The sequence below is a fragment of the Palaemon carinicauda genome, chromosome 1 (assembly GCF_036898095.1).
Source record: "Palaemon carinicauda isolate YSFRI2023 chromosome 1, ASM3689809v2, whole genome shotgun sequence".
Lineage (NCBI taxonomy): Eukaryota > Metazoa > Arthropoda > Malacostraca > Decapoda > Palaemonidae > Palaemon > Palaemon carinicauda.
This window is the reverse complement of record NC_090725.1, coordinates 229,750,767-229,774,672: the sequence shown is the minus strand read 5'-3', so window position 1 is coordinate 229,774,672 and position 23,906 is coordinate 229,750,767. Positions and strand designations below refer to the sequence as shown.

The window sequence follows — 23,906 nt, the reverse complement described above, 5'->3', positions numbered from 1 at the left end:
TTACAGTGTATTCTTATGGGAATATTTGCTCCAACATATGATTGTTTTAACATACGAAGCAGTTTCTGGAACGAATTAAGATCGTATGTAGAGGTTCCACTGTACTATTGTTGGTAATGGGGGACGAAGGTTGTACAGAGATAGTCAATGCCCCTGTGTTAATACACCGTAGCAAAGCCTCAGAAGGCAATATGCTTACCTCGTAATGCAGTACTGTACTTTATTATTAGATGTTGTATTTCTTTTCTTAGAACTACTGGTGGGTTTGATGTCTCCTGTAGTAAATTTCCTTTAGATTTCAATGCCTTTTACATAGCTGTTTTGATTATTCAGTAGTCTTTTGGCATATCATATACTTATGTGCTCCACTCTAGATTTGTTGAAGGTAGTTTCATCCAACTTATAGCCTATAGCTTGCAGCTCCTATCGGTGGATTTATGATTTGAGTTGCAGTTCAAACACCTAGCCTTAAGTATACACTCTCCATGGTAAGGTTAGGAGCAAATACTACACATTTTTCTGTTTTTGCAAACATTAGAATAGTGTCCGAACTTGAAACAGTTGAAACACTGTAGTGGCTTCTGTTTGAAAGGTCAAACTCTAATCCTTTCTTTCTAAATAATAATATGGAAAGGTACATTAGCATCATGGAAAGTAAGGCCACCTGTAGACACTGTGGCCGAGTGGGCCACTATGATAGATGTTGCCAACAGCAGATGAAAGCCAAGCAGGGCGGCCCACAAAAAGCCACGCCCCCTTCGAGCAAGCTCTCCAATTGTCGCAAAGTTGAAGGCATTTCAACAACAACATGCCTCTCAATAGCACCCATATCCCTCGACCTCACCTACAGGGGTGAGACGTCAAAGATTATGATGCTACTGGGCACAGGAGCCGATGTATCAGCGATGGAGCCTCAGCATTAGGAACTTCTTCAAATCGCCAGGAACAAGCTACTACCTTCTGCCACCTCGGTGACACTCAGGGCAGATGGATCACACATGACACCAGCTTTAGGTACCCTTCAGACCACTCTGTCTTTGGCCAACCGATCCTGTCATGCCACGATCCAAGTCTACGAAGTCCTGTCTTACGCATATTGCAAGGAGTTGGCAATCATCCCGCAAGACTTTCCACGACTCATCCTACAAGTCGGCCACATGAACAAATGTAGGGATCTACCCTTCCATGCCAACACGACCCTTGCCGAGGCACAAGAATATTTTCTTCGTACCTTCCATGATGTTCTCGTGTCTAGGAGGTCCTTAAAACAGCTCAATGCCAGGACCTCCAATGAAAATCCACCTTAAAGAGGACACTGTCTCATTCACCATCCACACCCCACGGCAGGTCCCCTTCGCTTTCCGCGAACCTATCAAGAAAGAATTAGACTCCATGGTCCATCGGGGTATCATTAAGCCTTGTGGAGACAAGCTATCAGAATGGTGCCACCCTCTAGTTGTCGTCCCAAAGGCCAATGGAGTTCGCATCACAGTGAATCTCACGAAGCTGGACACAAGTTTCCAGACCGGCCCACCTTTTGCTCACACCCCTAGTTGCGGTCCATGTTGTCGAGTCCATAGCCAAATTCTTCATCACTGCGGACGTTCTACACGGCTACGGGCAGATGGACCTAACGGAGGAGGACCGCCATATCACCCCTTATATTATGCCTTACGGATGATTCCAGTATTGCGGAGGACCTATGGGCTTCGCTGCCACCGGCGATGCCTTCTATTACCGCAGCGACCTGGTCCTTCAGGCCATGAAGAAATGTGTCAAGGTTGTCGATGACATTCTCATCTTTGACAATGACCTACAGACACATTATCATAGGATCCATGAATTACTCACTCACTGCCACAAAAACAGCATCACTTTCAACAGAGATAAGGTCATAGTAGCAGACTCGAGTGAATTTCTGTAGATTCATCCTTTCCGAAGAAGGAAATGCTGCCAATCCACGACAAGTTGCAACTCTGCCAGACTTCTCAACACCTTCCAACTTCACAGACTATGTTCCTTCATGGGGTTAGTTAACCAATTGGCTGAGTTCACCTCAGATATGGCCCTGACTGCACAGCCCCTTCACCCACTCATGAGCCCAAGCGCTCGTTTATTTGGACACAAGACTACGACCAGGCCTTCAAACGTGTGAAGCAAGCACTCTCAATCTCTTCAGTTCTAGCACCTTTTGACCCAACCTTGCCAACTATACTCCAGACCAATGCATCTTGTCTCTATGGGACAGGCTACACTCTCCTCCAGGACCACGGTTCCAGACACTTCCGAGTAGTCCAGAGTGGATCATGCTTTCTCCTTTCTCGCGGACGCAGAGACGAGGGAAGCGACAATTGAGTTGGAGATGCTTGCTGTTTCTTAGGTCCTCACAAAGTGCCGCTTGTACCTCCAAGGATTGACATCCTTAACACTGCAAACAGACCATCGTCCACTAGTGCCTATTATCAACAGCTACACGTTGGACATGATTGAAAATCCACAGCTTCAGCGAATGAAGGAGCGTATGTCACAATACAGTGGAACCCCGGGGTACGCCATCCCCAGCTTACGTTTTTTTCATGTTACGGTATGGAATACAAAGTTTTTTCCTCCCCTTGTTACGGCGTTTTCCCCACCTTACGGCATCAAATTCCAAAATTCAAACTTGGCGGTCGGTGCGCGTATGACTGTGCGAGTCGCTCACCTCACACCACGCTCATACATCACTAAGATGCTGGTCTGCTATTGGTCGGAATCATGGCATCACTAAGATGCCAATATGCTATTGGCCGAAATCCCTCCCACAATGCCTGAGAGAGAGGCTGCTCTCTCTCTCTCTCTCTCTCTCTCTCTCTCTCTCTCTCTCTCTCTCTCTCTCTCTCTCTCTCTTTGTTAATCACGCGCTCAGTTCAAAATCTCGCGTTTCGTAAAGACAATCTCGTGTGAGTGCTTGCGATATCGTATTTTTTGTGCATCTTAGTGCTAAATTCCAATTTTAATTTGTTAGCCATGGGTCCCAAGATTGCTAGTGATGTTAAAGGGAGAAATAAGAAGATTATCACTATGGAAATGAAGCTGGAGATAAAGAAATACGAAGAAGGCATGCGCATCGTTACCCTCGCTAGTGCATAAGGCCCTAACCAGTCAACGATTGGTACAATTATCAAGAACAAGGAAGCCATTAAAGCAAGTAAGTCTTCTAAAGGCATGACTGTCCTTGCCAGCGGAAGGACCTCAATCAACGATGAGATGGAGAGACTCCTTCTACTATGGATTAAAGAGAAGGAAATTGCTGGTGATATATTTACACAATCGGTAATTTCGCACAAGGCGAGCGCCATCTTCGCCGATCTCGTGAAAGCCCAGAGAGATGGCAGAGACGAAGGAACGTCATAGCAAGCCCCCCAGAGTTCAAGGCTTCTCATGGGTGGTTTGATCGCTTTAGGAAGGGGACTGGTATTCACTCAGTCGTCAGGCATGGAGAGGCGGCCAGTTCTGACAAGAAAGCAGCAGACGAATTCCTCAAGGAGTTTGAGGAATTAATTTCCAGAGAAGGCTACATTCCTCAGCAAGTGTTTAACTGTGATGAAACTGGCCTTTTCTGGAAGAAAATGCCCCGTCGTACATATATCACATCAGAAAAAAAGAAACTTCCTGGCCATAAACCGATGAAGGACAGACTTACCCTCGCATTTTGTGCAAATGCCAGTGGGGACTTATAAATTAAGAACCTAGTGGTGTACCACTCAGAAAATCCTCGTGCCTTCAAGGCACAAAATATCACGAAGGATAGGGTCTCGATATTTTGGAGGTCTAATGGCAAGGCCTGGGTCACGAAGACCATATCAATTGAGTGGGTAAACCTCTGCTTCGGTCCTGCTGTCAAGAAATTTTTAGAAGAGAAAATCTTCCTCTAAAATGTCTCCTGGTACTGGACAATGCCCCTGCTCACCCTCCTGGCCTCGAGGCCAACATATATCCGGATTTCTCCTTCATCAAGGTTCTCTATCTGCCACCGAACACCACCCGTCTCCTCCAGCCTATGGACCAGCAAGTGATTGCCAACTTCAAGAAGCTTTACACAAAGCATCTGTTCAGAAGATGCTTCGATGTGACCGAAAGCACTCAACTGACCCTCCATGAATTTTGGAAGGGGCATTTTGACATCGTTTAAAGCCTGAAGATGATCATTAAAGCTTGGAATGCGGTTTCACGGTGCACCTTGAACTCCTCATGGAAAAAACTGTGGTCAGCTGTTGTGACAGAACGCGACTTCGAAGGTTCTGAACCCTCAACCGAAAACGAGGCCGTTGATGATCCTGCCCCGGAGGGTGATATTGAGGAAATAATTTCAATCGGGAGGTCCATGTGGCTTGTTGTTGATGAGGCTGACGTCAATAACCTTATCGAGGAGCACAGGGAGGAGCTTACAACTGAAGACTTGAAGGGTTTGGAGGCAATGCAGTTGACCATCATTCAAGAGGAGCAGCACTCTAGTAGTGGCGAGGACGGGGGGGTGGGGGGAGACAGAAGAAACGACATCGGCAGAAATAAGGGAAGCTATCGGTTGGTATGAAAACCTTACGAGATTCATTGAAAATAAAACACCCAGAAAAACTTCACACAGGTCGTCTTATGGAGAGAGTTAATGACATGTGCATGAGTCATTTTAGAAATATTCACCATATGATACCAACTCCGGAACGGATTAATGTCGTATGGCGGGGATCTACTGTACCAATGTACTGCAGTGTGGCGTGCCATCAAGTCTTTATGCATTCCAGATGCCCTCCCGCGTGAACCAGTTAGTTACCCTACATCTGAGGACATGACCGCTTCTGCTGAGGTAACGTCACACGTCAGGTCTGTCATCAACGTCGTCATAGCTTCCCAGGAAGGGGATGCCACAATCATCAACGCCGACCGGACTCTACAGGACATATCAACAGCAGCGCAGGCTGGCCCTGACTACAAGTGTCTTTGTGATTGCATCATGTCTGGATTTCCCACAAATTGGTACGACCCACATACTTCTTTGCTACCGTATTGGAAGCTGCAGCGAAGCCCTTTCTACTGGCGGTACATTCATGCTCTATGGATCAAAAATACTAGTTCCTGCTGCTCTACGTCACCACACACTAGCCAGACTCCACAACAGCCACCGAGGTGTCGAGGCTATTAAATGTCAGGCTCGACAAACTGTCTTCTGGCCTGGGACAGACTCTGACATTGCTAACACCGTCAGCGCCTGCGAGCCCTGCCAAGTCCTACGTCCCAACCAACAGCAGGAACCTCTTCACAATGACCACCACCCATCGAGGCCCTTTGAGTCAGCATCGGCGGACTTCTTCCAGGTAGCGGGGAAGTCCTTCCTTGTTGTCTCCGACAGCCTCTCCGGCTGGCCTGTGGTTGTTGCTTGCAAGGACGACACCACTGCCTCGTCAACCATACAGCACTTTTGCCGCTACTTCAAAGAGGTAGGTGTTCACCTGTGCTTACACATCGATGGAGGACCCCCAGTTTACCAGCAAAGAGTTTGCCGGCTTCACAGAGCGTTGGGGTGTACACCACATAACTTCGTCGCCACACTACCCGCAGTCTAATGGACATGCCGAGGCTGCTGTCAAAGCCGTTAAGCATTTGATCCTCAATATAGCCCTTTCAGGAAACATTGACTGCGAGGCTTTCGATCGTGGCCTCCTTGAGTTACGAAACACGTATAACCACTCTGGTCACTCTCCTGCCCAGGTACTGTATGGTAACCCTCTCCGTACGTGTGTGTCCGCCCATCCTCTGTCGTTCATGGAATGTTGGCAAGAAAAGGGCCGTGATTGTGACCGCCGAGCTGCTGCCGGAGCTGCTCAAGTGCAACGCAACTATTATGTCCATGCTCATTCCCTGCCCACACTGGATGTGGGCCAATATGTCTGTCTCCAGGACCCAGCATCCCACAGATGGGACAAGATCAGCATCATCATGAGTGGCGCGAGATCACGCAAGTATGAGATCCGCCTCCCTTGTGGTCGAGTGCTACGTCGAAACCATCGCTTCTTGTATCCAGTGCCCGGTCCCAATCAAATTCCCAACTCTGATCTCCCTGTGATCCCTACCTCTGACATGGAAAAGTCATCAGTTCCCTCCACAACTACCCGCAGGTCTCCAAGATTACACAGACCTACATAGTGTACAAAGACCATGTGCCATTCACACAACTTGCTGCATACTTTTATGATTGATGCATTTATTTTGTTAATTCCTTTGCACACTATTATCTGATTAGATCACTGCATGTAACTGGCTTAGTGCGTTCAAGATACAGTACCTCTCTGAATGCAAAAGGGGGATGGAAGGTGTAGATTATTGTTTATATTGTCTTACATATATGCACCCTTTACGTTTCATAAGTTTTGTATGTTACAAACGCATGCACATGAGTCATGCTACCAGTACTCCGTGTATGCTCATAGTCAGTCTTCTAGCTTCTCTTGACACAAGCTGTTCGCCTTGCAGAGCACCACTGTACATAACCCCTTTGCTGTGTGGAATAAACGCAATCTACGACTCGGGATTTTATTTCTTCATCTCTGCAATCATCTGTCTTCATCTACAAGACCTCATCACATATCACCAACTGCTGTGGAGTTGTCACTCATCAACACCAAAGAGTAACATTTCAGATTCTCTGCGAAGTGGAGTAACGCTAGTTGCTCCCCTCTCATTTCCAGGAAGTTTATGTGGAAGCTCTTGTCCCCTTTTGACCATAGGCCCGAGATTTGTTTCTTCCCCAGGTGAGCGACCCACTCGTGGCAAGATACATATGTGGACAGTATGAGCTGTGAGGGAGAAGCCTGAAGGGAGGTTTCAGCTAACAGGTTCTCCTTGTCCAGCCACCTTAGGAGGTCCAATATCACCTCATGAGGTACTTGCAGTTGGGTTGCAAGATTGTCTGAAGCTTGTGTCCACTGGGTCTTCAGAGCCCGCTGCACCAAGCACAGATACAACTTCCCCCAAGGAACAAGTTTCTCTAACGAGAGATATAGCCTAATATAATAACTTCTGCCACATCAGGGAAAGCTACAGCAACAGACATAAATAAGTTATATCGTCTCCTAAATAGTAAAATGGGAAATGTAAACGAAAAGAAGCTACCTGATGGATATTGACCAGGAACTAACAAATAATTTTCTAGTAATCTTGAAACAATTGAAAATATAACCAGGTTATTTGTAAATATTCAACTTCAGATTAATGCTCAATGCTACAAGGAATGAGCGCCATCTTGGATACTCGTAGTAGTACGGGAGGAAGGGTAACCTTGATAACGGCTCCCCTTCTCTTTCGCCACTCTTCCCTCTCGAAACGAAAACGCTATTCGGGGTGAAGATCGCCATGTGTCGTATCAAGATATATGTCCCCCGATATTATGCGATATCCTTCAGAGAAATTTTAAGGAGATTCGCGCCAGGAGTTAGAATTCTGGAGTCCTAAAGGTCAATTCTCTGGGAATATCACTTTAGCCAAATATCCCTTAGAAAGCTACCAATAGGAACCTTCCATCAGGAAGACATGGCTATCTCACCCAAAAATAGATTGTTCGCTTCGCTTCAAAATCCTTTTATTACCAATTTGAAAACTGTAACTCCATCTATTACAATTTACCAAAAGTACAACTTAAGAAATTACAAAAAAATAATAAACAGAGGAGCAAGACTAATAAAAGGTGTCCCACCTAGATATAGGATCACCCCTATACTAATTGATTTACACTGGCTGCCAATTAAAGTGAGAATTGAATTTAAAATATGTACAATAACCAACCATGTTATCAGAACCGGTCGTCCAAAATACTTAAGAGAATTGCTACATATTGCGCAGCCAACAAACCGTGTTGACAAGAGAATAGTTAGATGGTTTAAAACTATTGGGACCTAGATACATGTCTACTGTAGGCTACCGAGCCTTTAAATATGCTGCCCCGAAACTATACAATAAGCTCCCACGAGACATCCGAATGATTGAAGACAAAGCTTTTCAAGAGGAAACTTAAGACTTTCTTATTCCATGAGTCATTTGACAGTGACGATTTAACAGTAAATGAACAATAAGTGATACGAAATGTTCAATACTCTGAACAAACAAGATTAAATGACAGTGGAGGTCCTGTTGAGAGTGGGATTCCCCTGCTGTGCGGGACCGGAAAAGCAGCCGTCAAAGTAAAGTAAGTAGAATGGTTGTTGCTAATGTCCTGATCCTTGCTATTCTGTCTATCGCAGGGAAGGCTTTGTCTTGCCTCGAGTCTATGTCCATGCCCAGATATCTGATAGACTGATTGGGGAGGAGGCTGGACTTCTGCAGATTCAGTTGGACCCTTAACTCCTTGCACAGATCCAGTAGTAAGTCTCAGTGTTTCAACAGGAGAGCTCAGGATTCTGCTAAGAGAAGCCAGTCGCCTAGGTATCTCATGAAACTGATGCCCATGGCATGTGCCCAGACTGAGACAAGGACAAAGACTTTGGTGAAGACTTGGGGGGCTGTAGATAGGCCAACACACAGAACCTTGAATTGGAACATCTAAGTCTCAAAAGGGGAACCTCAGGTATTTTCTCGAGGAAGGATGGATGAGGACCTGAAAGTATGCGCCTTTCAGGTCTATAGTCGGAAGGTAGTCATTCTTCCTGATGGGCCGGAGCAGAGATTGGGGTCTCCATCTTGAACCTTGTCTGCAAAATAGAATGGTTCAAAAGGGAGAGGTTTATGACAGGTCTACCTCCAGTCAGATTCTCCACCAGGAATAGATTTCTGAGGAAGCCTGGTGAGTCGTCGAAGACTTCCTCCACTGCTTCTTTGTTTAGCAACTTGGAGAATTCCTCGAAGAGTAGGTTTTTTGGTGATTCTTTTGAATAGTATGGTTGAATCAAATTCCTGGTCAGAGGAGGTGGACAGTCTATGAAGGGGATCCAGTACCCAGAACAAAGGACTTCTACCGTCCAAGGGTCGCCCCCTAAGAACTGCCACCTTTGCCAGGAGCATTATAGGCATCCCCCCACTGCTGGTAAGCTGAGGGACATGTCCTCCGTAGCACGAGCTTCTGCCACCTTGTCCTTTTCATCCTGAAGGATGTACTCTCCGACGCAAGGTGGGTCTAGGAATCTGCCTCCCAGGTTATTGTGCATCCGTGGGAGGGAGAAGTTATCTCTATTGCGGGCCAGCCTAAAACGCAAGCTCTTTTGGTTGTTTCTGAGGAGTGGGTATCCTCAGTGCTACTGCTCTGCTTACTATAGGGTTTTGTCCCAGCATCTCTACCTTTACAACTGCCTCCGCTACATCTGAGGATAGAAAAAGGGAGGGAGAGTTAACCAGGTCAAAGCTTCTTAGGACCAGAGCGTCTCTAGGGGACAGCTGTTTAGAGCATCTAGCTAAGACAGCGGCGTGCCTCTTCAAAATGCAATTTCCCCAAAAGAACACATTCTGATGGAGGAACTCTATGGCTTTAGCGCCCAATCTTTAAAGTTCCTTGAACTGTTCTTGTACATGATCAGCCTTGAGGTCTCGTGATACAGTAAAACGAGAGTGCCCCAGACCAGTGGTCTATCCACGAGAATGCTTGTATGGCTGACATGGTTGCTACCTCCATGTTAGTCAGTTCCGGTCCTGAAATCGTGGTGGGTACATTCGGTAGTCTTTTCGTTGGTACTGACGGTACTAAGTTATCCACATCAGGATCAATGGGAAGCGGACTCTGAAAGGAGCCGAGTTGGCTTAAAAACGTCTCTGGCGTAACAGCATGCTTTAAGACATTTCCCTCTCCAATCAGCACAATACTTCATCTCTTGTTCCCAAGGTTCAGCCTGGCATTGTTTCTCCTCATGTGTGCATGACCTTCTTTTGTCTGTTTTGTGTAGTATCACATTGTGATGTAAAAGTGATGTAAAAACCTGTACATATCTAGTGTGCTTATAGTGATTTTAGGATAAAACGTGATATGTACTGCACCTTACGCTACCCCATGCGCTAGTCAACGGCATAAAGAGTTGCATCATGCTTCAAACTTACTGTGTAAAACTTTATACGTAAATGGTTAGTGGGGCTGTACTAATAATTTTATTCAAATTTTTATTGTATTAGTATATTTGTGTAATACTGCAATGTCACTGTTATATTAGCTACTGTACAGTACTGTATACACAATACCGTACTTTACGGTAGTAATGTATATATAAGCTATGAGTACAGCGAGTTTCAATGGCGTGAGTCGACCTGTCAAAAAAAACCATAAGTAGGTATAAGTGTGGCAATGACTCATGTTATGTGCACCTTAGTCTTACCATGTACATAGTACATATGCTTACATGTACCGTACTGCACACTTACTGATTGTGTTCATTTATTTAATATAATACTTATATTGTGACAGAGACCAAGTAAAAACAATATTAGGCAGTACTTAGGGTGTTAGTCAACTGCTCGTAGGCAATGGGCAGTGAGTTGGTGTAAGTTAGGAGTTACTCACCCTAGGACAGCAAGTATTAGCGGATTCTTGCCTCTGTCTGTTACCTAACCTGGCTAATAAGGAGGGCTGGCTGTATTAGTATTGATAGCTTGTAAATTCTGGGACATGTGAGCTTAGATTAAAGAATACAATAATTATAATTACAACATGCTGCAACATGAAATACTGAAGTTGAGGAAAATGGGTCAAATGGCATACATAAAATAACGGTTTCTAGGTACAGTATACTGTTCTACACTTCATTATGTATCACACTAAAATTTAAACAATAGTACCATAATAATGTATAGTACTAGAGCAGAAAACAGCTAAAAAAGGTAAAAAAACTGACCTTTTTTTAAATTAGAAAACTATTCAATATCTTCATTAATTTTAAAAAAAGTTGTAAATATATTTGTTCTACTTTAAATTATGTATCAAACTAAAAGTTACAAAAAAGAACAATGATAATGGAGTTTTGAAGTAGAAAACAACTAAAAACTTTAAAAAAAACCAGCCCGGGTTTTTGGTGCAAGAATGGCTATAAATAATCAAAGCAAATTATATTTTTATGTATATATGATATATATGCCCCCTGTGGCCGCGGGGGCATATAAAAATTAGAATAGCGCCAACGTTATCCTTGCGTGTCGTAAGAGGCGACTAAAAGGGACGGGACGAGGGGGCTGGGAACCCCCTCTCCTGTATCTACCTCCTGTGAGACATCGACAAAGAGATGGAGCTGGGGGGAGAGTGACTGCTCCCCGCACTCTAGTTTTGGGGTGTATGAATGTGCGTGGATGTAGTACGATAGAGAGTAAAAGATGTGAAATTGGAAGTATATTTAGGAATAGAAGGATAGATGTATTGGCCTTGTGTGAAACGAAGATAAAAGGAAAGGGTGAAGTGATGTTTGGTGAAATGTCTGGTAGAGTGTCTGGGATTGCAAGTGGAAGAGCGAGAGAGGGTGTGGCTTTATTGCCGAGTGAATGGATGACAGGTAAAGTAGTGGAATGGAAGGAGATATCATCTAGGTTAATGTGGGTAAGGGTTAGGTTGGGTAGGGAATGTTGGGCGTTTGTCAGTGCGTATGGGCCAGGTAGTGAGAAAAGTGAAGAAGAGCGGAATGAGTTCTGGAATGAATTAAGTAGGTGTGTATAAGGACTGGGTAGAAGGAATTATGTAGTTGTCAAAGGTGATTTAAATGCTAGAGTGGGCGCTGGAGAGGTAGAAGGCGTCATTGGGAAGTATGGCGTACCAGGTGAAAATGAGAGTGGTGAGAGACTGGTAGATATGTGTGTTGAGCAAGAGATGGTGATAAGTTATAGCTTTTTCAAAAAGAAAGATAAAAATAAGTATACATGGGTAAGAGTGGCAAATGGAAGAGTAGTGGAAAGGGCATTAATGGATTATGTGTTGATAACTAAAAGAATGTTTGGAAGATTGAAAGACATGCACGTGTTTAGGGGTAAGGCTAACGGTAAGTCTGATCATTTTTTTGGTGGAAGGAAAATTAGTTGTAGCAAAAGAGTGGGGGAATAGAGTAGGTGGATGTAAAAGGGAGCTAGTGAGGGTTGAAGAGCTAATAAAACCGGGGGTAAAAAGTAAATATCAGGAAAGGTTGAAAATGACATATGACGAAGTGAAAGTAAGAGAAACTGGCAATTTAGAGGAGGAGTGGAAGTTAGTAAAAGAAAATTTTGTTGGGATTGCAAGTGATGTGTGTGGCAAGAAGGTTGTTGGAGGCAGCATGAGGAAAGGCAGTGAATGGTGGAATGAAGGAGTGAAGGTAAAAGTGGAAGAGAAAAAGAGGGCTTTCGAAGAATGGCTGCAAAGTAATAGTGTAGAGAAGTATGAAAAATATAGAGAGAAAAATGTGGAAGTAAAGCGCAAGGTACGTGAGGCAAAGAGGGCAGCTGACCTGAGGTGGGGTCAGGGATTGGGTCATTCATATGAAGAGAATAAGAAGTTTTGGAAAGAAGTGAAGATAGTAAGGAAGGCTGGCTCAAGAATTGAAGAGACAGTGAAAGATGGAAATGGAAGGTTGTTAAAAGGAGAGGAGGCAAGGAAAAGATGGGCGGAATATTTTGAAAGTTTACTGAATGTTGAGGATAATAGGGAGGCAGATATAATTGCTGTTGCAGGTGTTGAGGTGCCAGTGATGGAAGATGAGAATGATAATAGGGAGGCAGATATAATTGCTGTTGCAGGTGTTGAGGTGCCAGTGATGGAAGATGAGAATGAGAGAGAGATTACAATAGATGAAGTGAGGAGAGCACTAGATGAAACGAGAGTAGGAAAAGCGTCTGGTATGGATGGTGTGAGAGCTGAGATGTTGAAGGAAGGGGGTGTGACTGTACTTGAATGGTTGGTGAGATTGTTTAATATGTGTTTTGTGTTGTCAATAGTACCAGTAGATTGGGTTTGTGCATGTATTGTACAACTATATAAGGGTAAGGGAGATGTGCATGAGTGTTGTAATTCAAGAGGTATTAGTTTGTTAAGTGTAGTTGGAAAAGTGTATGGTAGAGTAATGATTAATAGGATCAAGGATAAAACAGAGAATGCAATCTTAGAAATACAGGGTGGTTTTAGAAGAGGTAGGGATTGTATGAATCAGATTTTTACAGTAAGGCAGATATGTGAGAAATATTTAGCAAAAGGTAAGGAGGTGTATGTTGAGTTTATGGATCTGGAGAAAGCATATGATAGAGTTGATAGGGAAGCAATGTGGAATGTGATGAGGTTATATGGAGTTGGTGGAAGGTTGTTGCAAGCAGTGAAAAGTTTCTACAAAGGTAGTAAAGCATGTGTTAGGATAGGGAATGAAGTGAGTGATTGGTTTCAGGTGAGAGTGGGGCTGAGACAGGGATGTGTGATGTCACCGTGGTTGTTTAACTTGTATGTTGATAGAGTGGTGAGAGAGGTGAATGCTCGAGTGCTTGGACAAGGATTAAAACTGGTAGACGAGAATGACCATGAATGGGAGGTAAATCAGTTGTTGTTTGCAGATGATACTGTACTGGTTGCAGACACAGAAGAGAAGCTTGGCCGATTAGTGACAGAATTTGGAAGAGTGTGTGAGAGAAGGAAGTTGAGAGTTAATGTGGGTAAGAGTAAGGTTATGAGATGTACGAGAAGGGAAGGTGGTGCAAGGTTGAATGTCATGTTGAATGGAGAGTTACTTGAGGAGGTGGATCAGTTTAAGTACTTGGGTCTGTTGTTGCAGCAAATGGTGGAGTGGAAGCAGATGTACGTCAGAGAGTGAATGAAGGTTGCAAAGTGTTGGGGGCAGTACAGGAAGTAGTAAAAAATAGAGGGTTGGGCATGAAATGTGAAAAGAGTTCTATATGAGGAAGTGATTGTACCAACTGTGATGTATGGATCGGAGTTGTGGGGAATGAAAGTGACGGAGAGACAGAAATTGAATGTGTTTGAGATGAAGTGTCTAAGGAGTATGGCTGGTGTATCTCGAGTAGATAGGGTTAGGAACGAAGTGGTGAGAGTGAGAACGGGTGTAAGAAATGAGTTAGCAGCTAGAGTGGATATGAATGTGTTGAGGTGGTTTGGCCATGTTGAGAGAATGGAAAATGGCTGTCTGCTAAAGAAGGTGATGAATGCAAGAGTTGATGGGAGAAGTACAAGAGGAAGGCCAAGGTTTGGGTGGATGGATGGAGTGAAGGAAGCTCTGGGTGATAGGAGGATAGATGTGAGAGAGGCAAGAGAGCGTGCTAGAAATAGGAATGAATGGTGAGCGATTGTGACGCAGTTCCGGTAGGCCCTGCTGCTGCCTCCGATGCCTTAGATGACCGCGGAGGTAGCAGCAGTAGGGGATTCAGCATTATGAAGCTTCATCTGTGGTGGATAATGTGGGAGGGTGGGCTGTGGCACCCTAGCAGTACCAGCTGAACTCGGTTGAGTCCCTTGTTGTATATATTTGTACATGTATATAATATATATGTATATATTTATGCATATATTTAATTATATATATGTATATATATATGGATAAATATCAACACAACATCGTGTTCAAATAGAAATAAATTTCTACTTCATACTTGGGATCGAACGCTAGCCCCTTCTAATGAAAGGCCAGGTCGAAACCAACCATGCCATGAGAGGCCATTTAATTATGTGTGCATAACATGGTTCTATAATTGATAGCTAGAGCTACAAGTTAATATATTACAGCAAAAATCAGAATAAACTAATGTACACTGCGGATTCGCGGACGAGCCGAGGATGCAGTGACAGGTCTGTAACCACGTAACATGTAACTATAAACATCAGCGGTAAGATAATGTTAACCTCAATGCTGATTGTCTGTGTGATCTCCGGTGAAGCCGGAGATCCGGTGAAAAAAGGTCCTTAATAATGATATTGTGATTTATCATGAAAATGAAATAGTGATTAATCATGAAAAAAGGTTCGTGTGCATAAGGCCGAAGCCGGAGTCCGAGTGCAGGGGTTCACCGTTGCACTCCAAATATCTGACTAGTTTCCAACTCAATGAGTATCTCTTATAGCGGAGTAGAACTCAAGGCGGAGAGGATGAACGTTCCGAACCTACTCCCAAGGCGGAGCGGGGAGAGGACGGAACTATGCGTGGCTGTATAAAGTGGGCCCAAAATAATGACTCATACACGAACGGGACCTATTAAAAATGCTAGCTATATTATCAGTAACCACATAAACAAAACGTAAATATCATCAAACGTAAATATCATAAACCCGTAGAAAGAGAGGGGGGGAGGGATAACTCGTGATCGTATAAAACGGAAAACGGGAAATCCACCCCTCTTACTCGAGATTAAGAAAGAAAACGAGAGAAAGGGTAACTCGTAACTGTAGTAACAGAAAACGAGAACTCCATGCTCACGCTCTCATGGTTACACTATAAAGAACCAAAAGCACACAATAATATGATATAAGAATAATAATAAAAATTGTAATAACCATGAACGAAGAATAACGACTGCGTAATAAATAAATAAAAAGATATAGTCTAAAAACGATCGCCTTCCCGAGGCGGGTACTTAACTATAATAGCGCCAAGAACGTTATTCTTCGTTCATCCAAATTGGACTTGCTAGCAAAAACTACCATAATAAAACAATATTAAAATAATGAGAAACATAATGGTCACAAATCGTAAGTGATACAACCTAGATGACAGAGTACCAGATGGGCAATATTAACTTGAAATACCAGCGAAGCGAACAACGCCATAATGGCTGCCGCCGCCGAGAAAGGCCAAGCCAATCCAAAATTAAAATCCACATTACTGGAAAGAGAACAAATGCCCGGTACTGAAAAAAAGCTGTCAAAACAGACTATGGTACTTAACATTGGTAAAGGTGAAGTAGCAGCGTCAGTCATGATGAATTAAGCCAAAAACGGGACAAAACACCAAGAGCACAAAGAAAAACGACTAAGCGAGCAAGTCCAAAACAGAAGGATGTCCTAGAGGGCGCTCGTGTTAGGTGTTGGTGGCGTGGTCCAAGTGTGGTTTCTAGGGCCTCTGTTACGGCCCTTCCCTTTGATGAAGGAATTATCTAAATGGATGACAGCCTGTGAATAGTGGTTTTCACACACCCCTGATGTATACACGACACCCACAAGGTGCTCGCACGAGGGTAGTAACCTCTGCATTCCATGCTTTTATCTTTCTCTGGTATATTTGGAAGATTTATATCAGAAAAGTGTAAATAAGGACCCTTTTCACCGGCCGTCACAGGTCGACCCAGAAATAATTAAAGCAAAATATATTTTTATACATGTGTTATATTTTTTTCTGGAATTTCTTTTTTTTTACTTCAGCAGTGTTCTGAGATAGGTTGTTTCAGTTACTTTGTAAGGATGTGGGCCAGGAACACACTGTGCTTTTGTACCAAACTGAAGTGAGGTGGTTGTCATGTAGTTGTGTGCTATATCTTGTGATAAAACTGAGGGGAGAAATTCATCAGTTTCTCCATAAACAGGTACAAGAAATGGCTGTATATTTCAATGAGTCTAATTTTAATCAGATGATTGCCTATTAACTAATGTGTTTTTAACACTCAATGAACTTGATCTCTCTCAAAAGGGAAGGGGCTTAACATTGTGACTGCAAGCAAAAAATTGGCTGCATTTGAAGAAAAACTTGTCTTGTGGATGAATCGTGTGAAGATGGGCAATTTGGTAAATTCCCCCTGCCTAGAAGTGACAGTCACAGAAAATGCTACCCTGCAACCAGACTTAGTTGCAAAAATTGTTGGACATATGCAGATGCTGTGTACTTCATTTGAGGGTTACTTCTCATGTGGAGAGCTGCAAGCCTGTGTCAACTGGATCCTGAACCCTTTCATGCAGAATTTGAAAGATGTTGATGCTGACAATGGCATCAAAGATGATATCATCGACCTAAAACACAATCGTGAAATTCAAAATCCAAATGGAGTTCACCAATGCTGAAGTACTTCTGGGCTTCTCAGCTGAAAGCATACCTTGTACTAGTAAAGAAAGCTCTCAGAATGCTAGTACCTTCAGTGACTATTTGCCTGAGTAAGTAAGGATTTTCTTGTCTACTTGTCGTCAAAACTATAAGCAGAAATTGGCTAAATTCTGAACATGATATGGGAGTAGCACTCCGTACAAAGACACCAAGATTTAATGCCACCAGAGAAAAAAATAACAGCAGCAACGAAGTCACTAGGTTTGTAGCGCAGTGCAGGCAAAAATAGCAATTTCATTTTGACCAATATGTACAGTAATGTCAGCTTTTGTTAGGAAAAAATGTAAGCTATATGTATGAAGATTAAATAAAAAACGTGGTTTTGTTATTAATACTTATCACAGCAGTCAGTGACAACTGACTGCTGGTTTGAAAGGGGTGCATGTACAGTACTGAAAAAGGTTCAAAACCACTGATCTACACAATAAGTGGGTTTGTTCTATCCTGTTGATTTCTAGGAAACTCTGAACCGATGTGAAAAGGACGACTTCTAAAGTCAAGTGGGCGTATAGCCACACTCTTCTTAGCATCTCTATGACACGGTGGAATACTCTGGCGCATCAAGATGGCAGAGCGTTCAGTGATGTAATGACGCTTAGGGATGACAACATGCTTGGACCTGTCAATCTGCCCAGATTGCAGTGGAGTAATTTCACATGCAGATAAGGCGACACACACAGTGAGGTGAGGTCATTCTGTCTAGATACAGCAGCGCTTTCAGTCTTGTTAATCTGAACGTTCGGTCTAACTGTATTCTTCGAAGAAATTCTTGGTAGGGCAGGAATAGTTACATTTCACTTCAGAGCATATTTGTATTAGGCTTGGAAGGAGAGGCCTGCTTTGAGCATGAGGGCATTGTCACCTCTTGTAGGGGGGGGGGACGAAGACTTAGCCTACAGCCACCCTAATAGCAGAAAGATGATAAATTTCGACTCATTCCGGGCACTCATCATATGAGTTTTCTGTCGAGAACCTCTTGGACTACGAGCTGCTGGAGACTGGTAACAAACATCTTCCAATAAGGCTGCCTTAGTAAGGGGGAAATGACAGTCTTAACTCTGAGGTCACTCTGGGAATGATGAGATGCTTTCACTGTTCGGATTAGAGATACTTCTAGAGGGGTGAACATATTATCTGCATAATCTGATAAATATAAATCACTCAGCACACTCGTAAGTGGTGGGGAGATCTAAACATAACAGAATAATCAGGGATAGAAGCATCTGAGAGATCCAGCTCAGGGAGCACAGAGGTCATAGCCACAGGTTCCACCATAAGGTTTAAGGTTTAAAGGCCAATCATGAATGACTGACCATATACATCCGGTACATATGATCAATACAAAAGCCCCCTCCACCCAAACTAGGACCAAGGAGGGCCAGGCAATGGTTGCTGATGACTCAGCAGATAGACCTATAGGATCCCCCAAACTGCCCTCCTTAACTCACAGGGATGGTGAGGCTGCAGCAACTAAAGCAACTAACGAGTTAAAGAGGGGGACTAACCCCAGTCTGGCAATTACCAGTCAGGGGTGTTACCACATAGGCCACCACAACTCTAAAGAATAGGATCAATCTCATACTGCACATTATTACCATTAGGTGATAAAAGGTTAACAAAATTACAGCATTCATCCTCTGTGACAAAAACTTCAGAGGGCTCCTTGCACAAAGAACAACGCGGGGACATAATGTTCACCACCAAACCCAACTTACGCTTCTTCACACTACTATCAGAAGGCAAAGGAGGGAAACGACCTCTCTTAGATCGTTTCTTACAGTGATTACGATATCTATCCCACTGGGAGGATGACCACTCCCTACAATACTCACATGGAGATTCCACCAAACATCTTTTACCTCGACATGACGGACAAACCGAGTGAGGATCCACTTCGACCCGGCTCATGAGTGTGCCTTAGGGGCAATCAATTCGGCTCGGGCAGGAACGCATCTAATTCGACAATGTTGTAAAGTTCACACTCGTAACTCACAAAATAAGGAAGTACGCTAGTGACAAAGAATGTAAGAGTAGGCGATGGGGTTGTCTGATCGCAGAAGATAAGTAAGGCATGACCAACCTCCTTCATGGTCAGAAGTGTTGTGAGTAAGTGCTTGATACAAGCGCAGAGTGTCATGCCCACCAGTTGCCCAGCAAAGCAGCAAGATGTATTCCATCAACTTTTTTTTGACTGTCTAGCAGTAGAAAACGAAAATAGAAGTAAATGACTCAGAAGTTTGTATCCACATAGGAATAAATTACTGTATTTACATACAATATGTTTGACAGTTAAAATCATGTCACACTTACTGCATTTGGGAACTATCTCATGTGGTGGGCACATTAAAAATCCAAGGGTCAATCTTTTATGACCAGTATGCAATCCACCTAAAATAACTTCAGTTCATCTGTCTTTCTGGCCTGTTAATTCCTGTGAAAAAAACAATTGGTTTGATTTATCTAAATATATTATTCTAGGATACATTATTTTACATAATTTGCCATTTACATAACAGAATTATTTAAACCTTTAAAAATAATCCTTAACGGTAAGCTTAATGACAAGTTGTGATAAATTGAATGTTGATTTAGCAGCGGAATATGATATTTTAATTATAAAATAAATTTTTGAATATACTTACCCGGTGAATATATAATAGCTGAGCCTCCGGCGGCTCGACAGAAAAAACACAAAAACTCGCGAGCGATCGCTATGAAGGTTGCGGGTGTGCCCACTAGCGCCAACTATCGGCCAGATACCGCATATGCATGTAAATAGCTCCAATTCTTCTCATCCCACTGGGTCTCTATCGGGGAGGAAGGGGGGGCCTTTAATTTATATATTCACCGGGTAAGTATATTCAAAAATTTATTTTATAATTAAAATATCATTTTTAAATATTTAACTTAGCCGGTGAATATATAATAGCTGATTCACACCCATGGTGGTGGGTAGAGACCAGAGTTAATCAAGTTTACAGAGTATATGCTTAGAGTTTTTGACAGTTATATCATAACAAAACCCAAATATATATAGGTACCTGGTAAGGAAGTTGACTTAGACGATTACTCTGCCTTGTTAGTCTGTCTTCCTCACGAAGCCCAGCGATCCTCTTAGGATGCTGAAAGACTCCCAGGAGCTGAAGTATCAAGGGCTGCAACCCATACAACAGGACCTCATCAAACCCCTAATCTGGGCGCTCTCAAGAAATGACATTTGACCACCCGCCAAATCAAAAAAGGATGCGAAAGGCTTCTTAGCCTTCCGTACAACCCAATTAAAAAAACATTTCAAGAGCAGATTAAAAGGATATTGGAATTAAGGGAATGTAGTGGTAGAACCCTTACCCACTACTGCACTCGCTGTAACGAATGGACCCAGTGTGTAGCAGTCCTCGTAAAGAGTCTGGACATCTTTTAAGTAAAATGACGCGAATACCGACTTGCTTCTCCAAACGGTCGCGTCCATAATACTTTGCAGAGATCTATTTTGCTTAAAGGACACGGAAGTTGCTATAGCTCTTACTTCGTGCGTCTTAACCTTAAGCAAGCATCGGTCTTTTTCATTCAAGTGAGAATGAGCCTCTCGTATTAAAAATCTGATAAAATATGACAAAGCATACTTTGACATAGGCAATCATGGTTTCTTAACCATAATGCCTCAGATCCACCTCGTAAGGACTTAGTACGAGCTAAGTAGAACTTAAGAGCTCTAACTGGACACAGCACTCTTTCAAGTTCGTTGCCTACGATCTCTGACAGGCAAGGTATATCAAAAGACTTAGGCCAAGGACGAGAAGGCAGTTCATTTTTGGCCAGGAAACCAAGTTGAAGTGAACATGTGGCTTTTTCTGTAGAAAAGCCGATGTTCTTACTGAAGGCATGAATTTCACTGACCCTTTTAGCCGAAGCCAAGCACACTAGGAAAAGCGTCTTGAGGGTGAGATCCTTCAGGGAGGCTGAATGTAATGGCTCAAACCTGTCTGACATGAGGAACCTTAGGACCACGTCTAAGTTCCATCCAGGAGTTGCCAAACGACGTTCCTTAGAGGTCTCGAAAGACTTAAGGAGATCTTGGAGATCTTTATTGTTGGAAAGATCTAAGCCTCTATGACGAAAGACCGAAGCCAACATGCTCCTGTAGCCCTTAATCGTGGGAGCTGAGAGGGAGCGAACATTTCTCAGATGTAAAAGAAAATCTCCGATTTGGGCTACAGAGGTACTGGAAGAGGACACAGATGCTGACTTGCACCAGTCTCGAAAGACTTCCCACTTCGACTGGTATACTCTGATGGTAGAAGCTCTCCTAGCTCTCGCAATCGCACTGGCTGCCTCCTTCGAAAAGCCTCGAGCTCTTGAGAGTCTCTCGATAGTCTGAAGGCAGTCAGACGAAGCGCGGGGAGGCTTTGATGAACATTCTTTACGTGGGGCTGACGTAAGAGATCTACCCTTAGAGGAAGACTTCTTGGAATGTCTACCAGCCATTGAAGTACCTCGGTGAACCACTCTCTCGCGGGCCAGAGGGGAGCAACCAACGTCAACCTTGTCCCTTCGTGAGAGGCGAACTTCTGCAGTACCTTGTTGACTATCTTGAATGGTGGGAATGCATATAAGTCCAGATGAGACCAATCCAGTAGAAACGCGTCTATGTGGATTGCTTCTGGATCTGGGACTGGTGAGCAATAGATTGGTAACCTTTTGGTCAACGAGGTGGCAAAGAGGTCTATGGTGGGTTGACCCCAAGTCGCCCAAAGACTCTTGCACACGTCCTTGTGGAGGGTCCATTCCGTGGGTATCACCTGACCCCTCCGACTGAGACAGTCTGCCAAGACGTTCAAGTCCCCCTGGATGAATCTCGTCAACAGGGAGATGCCTCGATTTCTTGACCATATGAGAAGGTCCCTTGCGATCTCGTACAGCGTGAGGGAGTGTGTGCCTCCTTGCTTGGAGATGTACGCCAAAGTTGTGGTGTTGTCTGAGTTGACCTCTACCACTTTGTTTCGAAGAAAGCTTTCGAATTTCATCAAGGCCAAGTGGACTGCTAATAGCTCCTTGCCGTTGATGTGCATGCTCTTCTGACTTGAGGTCCACAGACCCGAGCATTCCCGACCGTCCAGGGTCGCACCCCAACCCAAATCCGACGCGTCTGAGAACAACACGTGGTTTGGGTTCTTGACTGCTAGGGATAGTCCCTCTCTCAGACTGATATTGCTGTCCCACCATTTCAGGCATGCCTTTACTGGTTCGGAGACTGGGATTGATACCGTCTCTAACGTCTTGTCCTTGTTCCAGTGAGAGGCTAGATGGAACTGGAGAGGCCGAAGGTGTAGTCTCCCTAGCGAGACAAACTGCTCCAGGGATGAGAGAGTCCCTACGAGACTCTTCCAACTCCTGACTGAACAAACGTTCTCTTTTCAGCATTAGTTGGACTTTGAGCAGGGCTTGTTCTATTCGGGTGGCAGACGGAAAAGCCCGAAAAACTGGACTGCGAATCTCCATCCCCAAATATAGAATAGTCTGGGATGGGATCAGTTGGGACTTTTCTAGGTTGACCAAAAGTCCCAACTCCCTGGCCAGACTCAACGTCCAATGTAGATCCTGCAGACAGCGATGACTGGACGATGCTCTGAGAAGCCAGTCGTCCAAGTACAGGGAGGCTCGGATTCCCGATAGATGGAGGAATTTTGCCACATTCCTCATGAGCCTCGTAAACACAAGAGGAGCAGGACTGAGGCCAAAGCACAGGGCTCGAAACTGGTACCCCACATTCCTGTAAACAAACCTCAGAAACGGTTGGGAATCCGGGTGTATAGGAATGTGGAAGTATGCATCCTGAAGGTCGAGAGAGACCATCCAGTCGCCTTCCATTAATGCTGTCAAGACAGCCTGGTAGACTTCATCGTGAAGTTTGTCTTGACAATGAACACATTGAGCGCACTTGCCTCTTACATACTCCTGCAGTGAACGTGGCTGCCAGATCATTGGAGCCATCCCTGATAGTCTTGTTCCTGCAGAGAACGTGGCTGTCAGATTATTGGAGCCATCCCTGATAGCCTTGTTTATGCATGACATAATTGTACAGCAAAACTTCAAACGCTCGAAAAAACTCCTAACAGGAGATGGTCTAGCTCTGAAGCCGACCATAAAATCTTGGAGCGTCTCATGGCCAGGCGCCAAGGAGAGTCTATGAGGTTTGAGAAGTCTATCTGGGCAGAGGCAGGAACTCCCAAGCCGAGAACTTCTCCCGTGTCATACCAGACTCTCGCTCTATAAGCCAGTTTAAAAGGAGGGAAAGCAAAGGCTGTCTCCCCCAAACTCCTCCTGGTGATCAACCAGTCGCCTAGCAAACGTAAAGCTCTCTTAGAAGAGCGAGAGAGCACTAGCTTAGAAAACAACGGCTTCGAAGTAGCTAGGCCTAGTGTAAACTCTGACGTTTAGGCGAACGAGGAGCAGCCGTTACAAAAAGATCCGGACAAAGATCCTTAAAAATCAGCATGATTTATTTAAAGTCCATAAAGGGCTGAGCAGCTTTAGGCTCCTCTCCGTCTGACAGAGTCCCCAAGGGAATATCAGTAGGAGGGGGATCAGCAACTTCCTCATCTGAAGGAACCTTGTCCGACAATTGCCGAGTCTCAAGCAAGGGAGAGACCTGCCGTGGTGGCAATGCTTGACAAGCAGAGTCCACACGCAAAAGAGCAACAGTAGCAGTCAAAGACGCTATGTCATGTAACTGCTTAAAGGACTGACCAGCAACAACAACAGGTGCGGGAGGACGCTCGACGTCAACTCGAGACTGCCTTGACTGCCTAGACTGAGCAGTCAAAACAACTCTTGACTGTGGTGCTTGACGCTCAACGTCAAAACAAGTCAACTTCGCTGGTTGGCGAACGTCCTGAACGTCAACAAGAGCAAGCGGCAGCGGCT

The 23,906-nt window shown here is 44.1% G+C and overlaps 1 long non-coding RNA gene across 2 annotated transcripts in view; it reads right to left on the bottom strand.

Annotated features, from left to right (window-relative positions):
• LOC137654236 (uncharacterized) overlaps positions 1–23,906 on the bottom strand; it is a 344,104-nt gene that overhangs the window by 232,683 nt on the left and 87,515 nt on the right. For both annotated transcript variants that reach the window (XR_011046572.1, XR_011046570.1), the window contains exon 2: positions 19,293–19,413. This is a non-coding gene — a long non-coding RNA (uncharacterized lncRNA). The remainder of the gene's footprint in view (positions 1–19,292; positions 19,414–23,906) is intronic.